This window comes from Sinohyriopsis cumingii, chromosome 15 (assembly GCF_028554795.1).
Source record: "Sinohyriopsis cumingii isolate HCF-2022 chromosome 15, ASM2855479v2, whole genome shotgun sequence".
In the NCBI taxonomy this organism is placed as follows: domain Eukaryota; kingdom Metazoa; phylum Mollusca; class Bivalvia; order Unionida; family Unionidae; genus Sinohyriopsis; species Sinohyriopsis cumingii.
Window position 1 is genome coordinate 138211923 of NC_142975.1, and position 11000 is coordinate 138222922.

The following is an 11000-nucleotide window of genomic DNA, read 5'->3' on the forward strand; positions in this document are numbered from 1 at the left end:
TTTGGTTGAAAAGAAATCTTTCGATAAATGTGCTTTGCAAATTATGCAATTTAAATTAAAATGCAAGAACGAAATCGAGTTAAGAAAGCTCGAGCTTCTGAAAGAAGAAAACAAATGCAGCTGCAGAGAAAGAGAGAGAGAGAGAGAGAGAGAGAGAGAGAGAGAGAGAGAGAGAGAGAGAGAGAGAGAGAGAGAGAGAGAGAGAGAGAGAGAGAAGAAAGAGATTGAGAGAATGCAACGACAGGCTAATACAAAAAGATCCAATATTAAAATGAAAAGAGAGAAAAACTACTGAAAAATATGAGATTAATATCCGCTATTAAGGGATAGGAAATAAATAAATATTTTTCTCATTTTGAAAACAAAATTGCTGAAAATTTGAAATGGCCCAGAGAGTATTGGACCCTGTTATTACAAAGTGCATTTTGACAAAGCTCGTGACATCTACGTTTACCAGTTAGTACAGCAAAGTGATGATTATGATCTGGGTACGGAATGTATCACGAAGAGTCACGAGTTGGTACCTGAGGCTTATCGACATAAGTTTAGGAAATATAAAAAATAAACTGGTCAAACCCTTGTCGAATTTGTAAGAGAAAAGAACAGTTATTTGATAGGTGGTGCTTAGCCAAGAACGTGGGTCAAAATTACGAAAACCTTAGATAACTCGCATTAGAAGAGTTCAAGAATTGCGTCCACAGTGACGTCATGGCTTATCTTGCTAAACATAAGGTCGAAAATTTAGGAAAGCTGCTCGTACAGCTGACGAATATTCCTTAGCTCATAAAGTTTATATTGCCAGTAAGTTTTCAACTCAGCAATCTGCTGATTAAAAAGCTATGTGAGTCTAAAACGAGCAATTCCAAAATTTTAGGAATCAGCTTTCTGATAAGATTTATTATCATCATTATTATTATTATTATTATTATTATTATTGCTATTATCGTGTGCAGTACGTCCTCAGCCATTTAACAACGTCATCATAATCAACGTGCAGAGCATGCAGTACACTGGGGAACTTTGTCAGTGGAGAGTTGTTCACAGTGTGTGACATGGTCTGAAAAGCTCAACAGCAACATGAAGAGTTAGCGGCCTGGCCCCATCAGACACGATTGACTGCACAGCGACCCTGTCCTGTCTGAAAACGGTTCCATGTGGTCCGCAGATGATTTTGAAGGTTGAAGCCAGGAGGGCAGACAGATTGCTCAGCTACGAGGGAGTGGTTAACAACATCTGTTGAAGACCACTTAACACTCCATGCCGAAATAGCTGTCATATCTTCCGGCAATGGACCTAACCAGATTAGGCGTCTCGAAGTCAAGCGGACTGCAGGATGTTTCTCACTGGCATAGACCATAGCCAGGATTTTATCGGTTGCTTCCTGGCGACGCAAATATGGAAATGTGGAAGAATTGCTTAGTACTGGCAGCCATGGTAAATGAGTTTGACGCAGTGTTCCAGAGATTATACGCATTATTGTGTTGAGCTGGACATTAATTAACTTAGTGTGGGATGATCGAGCCCGGACACTAGCGCAATACTCGGCTGTCGAATAACAGAGGGCCAGTGCTGATGTCGTGAGTGTCTGAGCACTAGCGCCCCAGGCTGAGCCAGCCAGTTTGCGGAGTAGGTTGTTTCGAGTGGTAAGTGTTTCTGCAGTTTTCTTCAGGCGGTTGTAGAATGTCAGTGAACTGTCCATAATCACACCAAGGTATGTTGGTGTAGGGTCATGTTTTATTTGCTGTCCGTTGAGGAGGATGCAAAGCTCACGGTTTGCGTTTGCATTGTTAAGATGGAAGACGCTGAAGACTGTCTTTGTTGCGCTTGGCTGTAAACGCCATTTCTTGAAGAAGTCCGTCATATCCTCCAGGTCCTTGTTCAGTACCCCATGATGGTCAGCAAATGAGCGACTTTGGGTCCCGAAAACTTTGCATACATGAACTTGCGCGACTGTATTACAGAAGTCATTGATATAGAACAAACTTGGCGAAAGAACAGACCTTCGTGGGTGCCCATTAGTCTAACGCCTCCACGAGTTGCAGGTCCCTCTGATGTGCACTCTGAAGCGCCTGTTACGAATTAACAGTTCAGTAGTCTCACTATTAAGTGAGGCAATACTCTGGAAATTTTCAACAGCAGCCCTGCATGCCAGACCGTATCATATGCCGCTGTTAGATCCAGAAAAACAACTCCAGTTTTATGGTTCATATGAAACCCGTTTTCAACAAACGTAGTCAGGGCAAGAACTTCATCGCATGTGCTACGGCTATGCTTGAAACCTGCCTGCTAAATAGTTATGATGTTATCCAAGTTAGGATTAATTCTTCGGAGAATCAGGCGCTCCAGTGTCTTAAAACATATTGAAAGCAAGGAAATCGGCCGGTAACTCGCCGCATTGTTGGGATCTTTGCTAGGCTTTGGTATCGCAATTAACTTTGCCCGGTACCACAAAGTCGGCATGCTCTTTTCCCTAACAGCCCGGGTGTAAAAGGCAGCAAGCCATTTTGTTTGCCTTCGGGCCAAGATGCTTCAAGAATGCAGGCAGGATGTTGTCATAACCTGCTGCTTTGCATGACTTGATGCTGCACAACGCCGTTCAAGTTCTGTTGTACATGCCTCTGAAATATTTTGATCTAGTTGTCTGACTTCCGACGGTAGTAATGTCGTTACTCATTTCGTACTCGACATCGGTGCTGTTTCTCAAGGGGTACTTTTGCCATATGTAATAAGTGGCTAGCTGCAGTATTAGGCTTGAAAACAGGATGAGCTTGATTTGGTGGTTGCTGAGCGGTGCCATGTCTTCGGATCAAGTTTCAGCATTTGGCTTGACAACAGGGTGAGCTTGATTTGGTGGTTGCTGAGCGGTGCCATGTCTTCGAATCAAGTTTCAGCATGTCAGGCTTGAGTGCGTAACGTTGAATGATCCTGCAGTTACCTCTCAGCGAGTGCGATTGATTAGAAATCTTTACCTATTCCTATGTGCAACTAATGCAAGAGGAAAGGGCATGTTATTTCTGATTGTTTCAAATTGAAAATTATACAGCAGAATCAAGACGGAGCTGTTCAAATCTCATATTTCTAAGTGGCCAAGGTCCCTGTCATGTATTTTAAGCAATGCATTTGTTGGGTCAGACAAACCCCATTCTGATTTTATAAGGGAGAGTTATGAACCGTTCATGTTACTTATCATTCATAATTCTGCCAATTATATCCCTATTAGAATGTTAAGGGACACAGAAACTTATCAGATTCTTTTAGTATCAGGTACTTTATAATTTTCTGAGGAGTCATCTTCTGCTGTGAGTGGTCTTATTCGGGGAGTAGAGTGCAGCTTTGTTAATGTTCTTCCCTGTTGTATAAATTTGTCATCAGACTTGTCAGTCTCAGGAACGGTGACAATCAGAACCCTGTTGTCAGTCTCAGGAACGGTGACAATCAGAACCCTGTTGTGTTTACCCATCGAGGGTATCCATTTATTACTAGGCAATGACCTAGCTGGAGACAAGGTTGTGGTTAATCCACCTGTAACTGACAAACCTAGTTGGGATCAGAAAGTTGATCCTATTGAAAAAGAAGTACCTGATTTACACACAGCTTGTGCAGTTACTAGAGCTAAGACGAAGAAAATTCACGAGAATGATGTTGATCATGAAAATGTGACCCAGGACTTGTGCCGTGTACCAATGTGCGTGTTTGTCATGAGTGAGTGAGCGAGTGAGTGATCAATCGCGGAGCATGATTCCCGTGCTTCACGAGTATTTAAATCAATTCCCTGCCTTACTAACAAAAACTTCTGGCATTCCTGCTCTAGTTCTTGAGACAGACAACACCTCCAGCAGTACGAGTTGTGAAGATGAAGCGCACATGTCTGTCACGCAAGTGAAAGACCAAGGATTGAACATAATTAGGAAAAATCATGCCCTTCGAGTCTGGTAAGGTATCATTTATATTTTTTTTGATAAAATAATAAATGTCGGTGGGTGGGTTGTATACTTTGTATTGTATTTGTGTCGATTATATTCTGTATTGTCTTTGCCTTGTATTATGGTATGCGCTTTGTATTGTTTTAGGTTAATTTCGTACCATTTCATTATGTAATAGATCCCACAATCGAAACCGAGTGTTATCATTTCAACCTGAAATAAAAAAACAGCTCACAAAAGTATTCCTTTAGCTGACACGTGTATTGGTCAGGCTTTTGTTAAGGTCACTTTCACTCGTTTAGATCAATCACAGGGTATTGATCACAATGATCCTCTTTTAACTACTCGTTCTCTTTATTGTAATCAGGCTGACAAACGGCAATCACTTGTGGTCGAACAGGAAAAACAATCCTGTGACCTGGTTGTTTCAAAAGTCTATTTACGACACTGAAGCCACATAAGTACCTATTTGTTATGTTACTGTAAATGACGTCCTCATGGAAAATGGAGATCACACGAGGTACCTGACGGTGACGAGTGGTTGGTGTACTATCGTATTTTAGTTCCTAAGTTGTATACACAGGAAATTCTTAGTTTAACCCAGAAAACTCCTTTTCTGGTCATTTAGGGTTTAAAAAGACTTATCACAAGATCTTGAATCAATTTTATTGGTCAACAAATAATCGTAATGTTTGTAAATGTTGTAGATCTTGACACACTTTTCAAATCGTATGAAACCTCAATTAAAAGATACCTTTGGTTCATCTGCAACGTATTCCTTGATTTGACGAACTATTTAGCAGAATAATAGTAGACTGTGTCGATCCCATACCTAAAACCAAGTCGGGTAACCATTACTTGTTGACCGTAATGTGTGTATCTACAAGATTCCCAAAGTCAATTAGTTTGAGGAATATTTAAACTTAAACAATAGTAAAGGCCTTAATTTGGTGTTGTACTCAATTTGACCTGCCAAAATCTATTTAATCTAATTAAGCATCCACTGTTACGTCTGTAATTTTCCAGCAAGTTACGCATATGTTAAAAATTAAAGTATAACATGACTACAATGGAGAGAACTTTTAATTCTGGTGATTTTGTTCTGTCTCTCTTACTCATTGTTAAAAAAAGAAATTATGCCACAATCGAAAGGGAATGTTTGGCTTTAATAATGGCTTTGCTATACTTTGAAGTTTATATTTGTTCAGCTTCTTAGATTGTTGTATTTATGATCACAACCCTATTACTTTCATTGGCAGGTTGATAAATAACAATAAGAGATTATTAAGGTCGAGTTTGATGTTGTAGGAATACAATATTGTCATCAGCCGCATCAAGGATAAAGATAATCCAATAGCAGATGTACTTTGCTGTGCATTAAATTATTATATTGCCTCATATATATATTATGTGTCATTCATAAAACGTCATATTACGTAATTTCGAATCTTGGGTATATTTAACTAATAGGTAAAAGAAAGCTTTATTATATAAAGATATGGTGTTAATGTATGTGTAATTTTCATTGTTTGTTATTTTTTATTCATTCTTTGCTATGAGTTATGAGAAAATTTAATCTTGCAGCAGACCTTATCCAAAATCAATTTCACTGTCTACCTAACCAGAATCATTGATTTTTTAAATTTTGTAAATAAGTATTGCATAATTTATATTCCTCTGTGACTGGAGGGTACATGTTAAGATTAACATCTTAGTCTGAGTCAAGGGCCTTATACTTGTCGTGCTCTCCACGACAATATTAGTAACATACCTTCTAATCATAATTTAGATTGTTCTAGAAATGAACTTTTGACCCTCATCTTGGTTATTGTTTTGTGTTTTAGCTTTTATGTATAAGAATCGTAATATTAGGAGTATATATAAGGAGAGAATTGATCAATCAGATTCATGCCGATTTTTGAATCATTCTCATTTCTTGCGTTCATTTTGTAAGTCTGCAGACGTGTTATATGTTGTATGTTGTGAATATTATTCGAGAGGAAAACATTCGTTTAGACTGTTCAGATGAAATAGAATGTACTCATTATCTGGATTATAATATTATTCTGGAACTGTTGTGAAGGAGTTCTGACAAGGTCACGATTCTTGGCGGACCTGTACATTTCCGTTTTTGAATTTTACACAGAACTTTTCATTCCTTTAGGACATTCATAAAATATTGTCAGGATTATTCTTGATTCTCCTCATAATACTGTCAGTTCCTCTCACATTTTAATGAATGATTTTGATTATTAACTTATTTGTTGTTAAGTTTTAAAAAAGACGTATTGGTTTTGCTTCCTTCTGATACTTAGTTTGCAACCCTGGAGTCGTAACAGCTGGGACATCATTAAAATTCAGACCATTGCTACATTAGTTCATTAGAGACTGCAGGCAACTATAGGCACATAAACACCTTCAGCTTTAAAAATTATTTAAAATACCACTAACTTTTATTCAGAATTTTATGAATTAGGACTTGTGTTAAAAATTCAAGGATCATTTTAGGTTGAATTTGCAATACCGTCAATTATTTTTACATTTTCACTTCGACCACTCCGATGACCTAAGAGGTTACGAGAAGTCGATGGTTCGATCTCATCCGAGTCATACCGAAGACTTATAGATATGGTACTAGCAGATGCCTTGCTTGGTGCTCGGCATTAAGAGGTTAGTGTTTGGACTGCTCGGCCCGGTGTCAGGATAATGTGACTGGGTGGGAGATGGTGTTATATATCTGTGGCATCATGCCCCGGTACTATATACATCGCTGTAAACTGCCGCACTGCAAACATCGTAGCTTTATGACTAAAATTGTTAAAGCTACGTTAAAAATCCAAATATCACACACACACATTTTCACTTTGTTATATATGGAAGTAAATTATTTGTTCAATGTTACAAAACTTGTTGGTTCTCGCTCTTTTTTTTACTTGAGATCATAGAGTTGCTATACTTTAAAAGGGACAAATGTTTTAGGGCATTGCAAATTCACTTATCCGACGCACTTGATCTGCTCAAATTATGCAAAGTACACATTTCCAGTGTGTGAGATACCTTCTGGCGTCAAGTAAAAAAATGCCAAGCAAACTGGAGAGCTTGGGAGGGGTTCGTTTTCTGTTCGCGTGTGTGTGTGTGTATGTGTGTGTGTGTAATTTTGATTTTTAACGTAGCTTTAACAATTTGTATGCAGTGTGGCAGTTTATAGTGATGTGTAGGACTGGGGTATCATACCTCAGACATGTAGCATGGTGTACCACCCTGTCACATTATCCTGATACCAGGCCGACCATTCATAACACTAACCTCTTGATGCTGGGGTCCAAGAGAGGCAGCTGTTAGTACACTTTTTATAAGTCTTTGGTATGACTCGGCCGGGATTAGAACCCACGACATCCTGCATCTGAGGCGGACACTATAACCACTAGGCCATCGGAATGGTTTTTCTGTTCGCAAAGCTTTATGTTCACCAATTTTATTGTCTGCGATCTCGCCACAATACATTTATCAGTACCATTATTTAGCAGTGTTATGTATATTTAATTTTATTTGTTATTTAGTTTTATTTTTTTTTAAATTTCATTACATGCTCTTGTAATATAACAATGTATGTCGGACCTGACCTTGTCCAAAACTGGGTTCATTTCTACTTGACCCAAATTAACTTTTTTAATTGTATTCATTGTAAACAACTAATGCAGAGCTAAACTATTCACTTTGTGTAATGGGTTTAAAGTCAGTATTATTATTAATAGAAGAAGTAAATATGTTTATTTTGGGTCAAGGTTTTGGAATATCCTAAGTGAATTTTACAGGTTATTGTTTTTATTTAGTAAACATTAGGATCCTTCTAGAAGGTTATTTTCCATTAGGTTATTTAGGTTATATATATGTTTTAAGATCTAGCACCTTGAAATTGTGTATTATGTTGTGACCAGTATTTGTCTGGAAATTTTATTTCTTCAAATTATTGAATTCAGGTAATTATTTTGTCTGGAAATACAAAAGTGCTCTGATAAAATTCTTGGATAGAGACATTCACTGGAATTTATAACGAATTCAAACCTGGAATTATGACTGTGATTTAACAAAAAGACTGCTATTACATCAACACTATTGGACCTATCACAGACACATCATCGCATTAAGTTTTGTATTTATTCGGGACTTCTACTGAATTATTTTTAGGACTTTATATTACTAGGACTTTTGTCTGTAATTCTTAGATTATTTTTTTTAAATACATTTTTACTTTGCATTCAAGGAAAATAAATTATTTGTTAAATTTTACAAAGCTTGTTGTCTTTCACTCTTTTTTGTTACTTATTTTAAGAGCACAGATTCCTAACAGCAGTCGTATGTATCGCATGCCTATCCAAAAATTGCTTTCATCTTTCGATTCTATATTTCACACCATACACTGTCAAGGTCTGTCATTTCTATGTTATAATCGGTGTCAAAGTCAGTCTCGTATTTTCTCGCGCGGACACGATATTGTGAAAATTTTCTTTTTGAAGCATGTTTTGACAAATGCGTGATAGCTTTTTTTATTTAACTTATCAGTTACATTTTAATCGTAATATTTTGTACATATATGGAATTTGTCGATTTCAAATCCTAGTCTTGCAAGGGCAGCTTGTGAGCATGATCAGAAACCTGCTGAGCCTGCAGATTCTGAAAAAGCAGCTTATTGAAGATTGTTTCGATGCATATCGCCAATTTGATAGTGATTTGTTGGTAATTGTTAAATATACATTGATAGGTGTGTTTGGAAATCAAATGTATCCATCTTTGATGGCTAGTCACTTGGATTTCTTTAAAAGCGTAAAAATGATGTACCGAAAATCAAGTACCCACAAACATGATACTAGAACTTGCAAGAGACCACCGCGATGCCTGTGCATTTGCCACTCTACTATTATTATTTGTGTTACAATAATTTATATTTGAAATAAGGAATATCATGCATACGTCATACTACGGAGTATACTTTAATTTATACAGTTTACAATTGACCAAGATATTTGATTTTACTGTCTAACATTGTATCTGTAATCAGATGATTTTAAAGGCGCAACACAGCTAGCTTTCACTTCAAACCAATTCGTGATTGCAATATTAGCGTTTAGAAAGGTTTCACAGTCGTGTATATATGGTTTCACTTTGAGAAAATAGAAATGACATAGAACTACAGCTATGATTATGCCAAGCTAAGACTTAAACATGACGAAGCGAAGAAACACCGGAAGTGGACTTTATGTCACATAAGGAGATGGTTATACTCTCAGTAAGCCTTATGTCCAAACATATTTTTGCGTGTGAAACACAATAATGTATATTTTACAGATATTAAGACCATATCTCAAATAAGTCTTTCTGCTGTAATAATATTTCTTTTGAAATCTCTAAATTTTAGCTCTGATACAACTATTTCTTTAATTGAAGAGTGTAATCCGACAATTTTCCTTTGTAAGGAATCTTACGTAGTTTTAGGAGTTCATGTTAATATTGATATGCAATGTATCAGAAACAATTTGAATTGGGGCCCTGACCTCATTCTTATTGTCTGCTGAATTTGTTTCAAAGAAGGTTACATTTAAAGGTGCTCTGAAGAAGAAAGGAGACACATCAAAATACGCATTCTTGGTATTGACTCGGTGCAGTACCTTGTAGAAAGGCGGATAAACCATCAAGTATTGTAATAAACGTAGGGTATGTGCTATTTGTATTTACGTCCGAACATAATTTTGGATGATTTTATTCGTTATTTGTTTTATTATGGGGAGTAAGTGCTCAGAAGATATTTCTCAGCCCGAATATTAGACAGTTTCCAGAAACAGAGGCCATAATGTGTATTACGTCACGTTATGACACCGTGGGCTAGTTTCGTAATATAGACCACCTAATATCTTAACATAGGGAATAACCTGGATATTATTAGGTATACGTGTTTAGTAACTTTGACATAGGAATAATCATTTTTATGAAGTGTTTGGGTCGTGTTTTATTTTACATGGCGTGAACTAATGTTCAGCTACGAAAGGCGTGTGGGTGAATCATGCAAATGTGAACAAGGAAAACCATGCCAATATGAAATTAGAATTATTTTGCTTGTGTTCATTATATGATACAAGAAAAATTATATGCAGTATTTGCGCGTTAAAGAACCTTTTAGCTGACAATGATTGTTGTCGTAACGTCTTTGGATATAGGGGAAAATATGAATTTTCAAGCTACGTTCGGAAGTTGCTCGTAGGTGTTTGATTCACTCGGTATGTTGTCATTGTTGTTGTTATTATAGGGTTTAATGACATTTTTCAACATAAGATAGGCTATACATGGCGGCCAGTATAACTGGTGGAGGACCACTGACCCACGGAATAGTACTGGCAAGCTTTTTGATACACCAACATCGGCAGAGCCAGAAATTCGAACACAAGCGGATAGAGGTGAGATGCAGTGATCCGTAACGGTGTGCTCTTTAGACCACTCGGTCACTTGGGACCACCGGCTCGGTGTGAGACCCTTGCGTATAACAATATAGTTCATAACCAACGGCCGATGAAAATGATATATAATATTAGTTTATAGCTATCCTATATTAAATTTTATAACTATCCCATATTGAATTTTATAACCATCCTAAATTGAATTTTTTGCAGCCTGCCATCTAATTTTCAAAAGAGTAATCTCTCTCTCTCTCTCTCTCTCTCTCTCTCTCTCTCTCTCTCTCTCTCGGACATGCGTGATTAGTTAGGCTGCGGAATATACCATTATCATCAAATTAACAAAAACGTCGTTATCTTATCGAGCTGATATCGTAAAAAGTTGTCGATATCGCGATAGAACCTTAGGCTCGCAATAAGATTACTTCTTCATTCAAAGCTTTACATTAAATTAGTATTGCACGCACAAGATAAAGATGCATGGTGTATGTTATTTAGTTAACCTATCCATAGCGACAATGAGATTATGGCATGACCATGCGTCTGGTGTGTGTGGTCCGCTGTGAGTCGTATATTGTCAATCTACAATGCTATTACTTTTCCTCAAAAGTAAAGCTGGGTCATTGAGGGT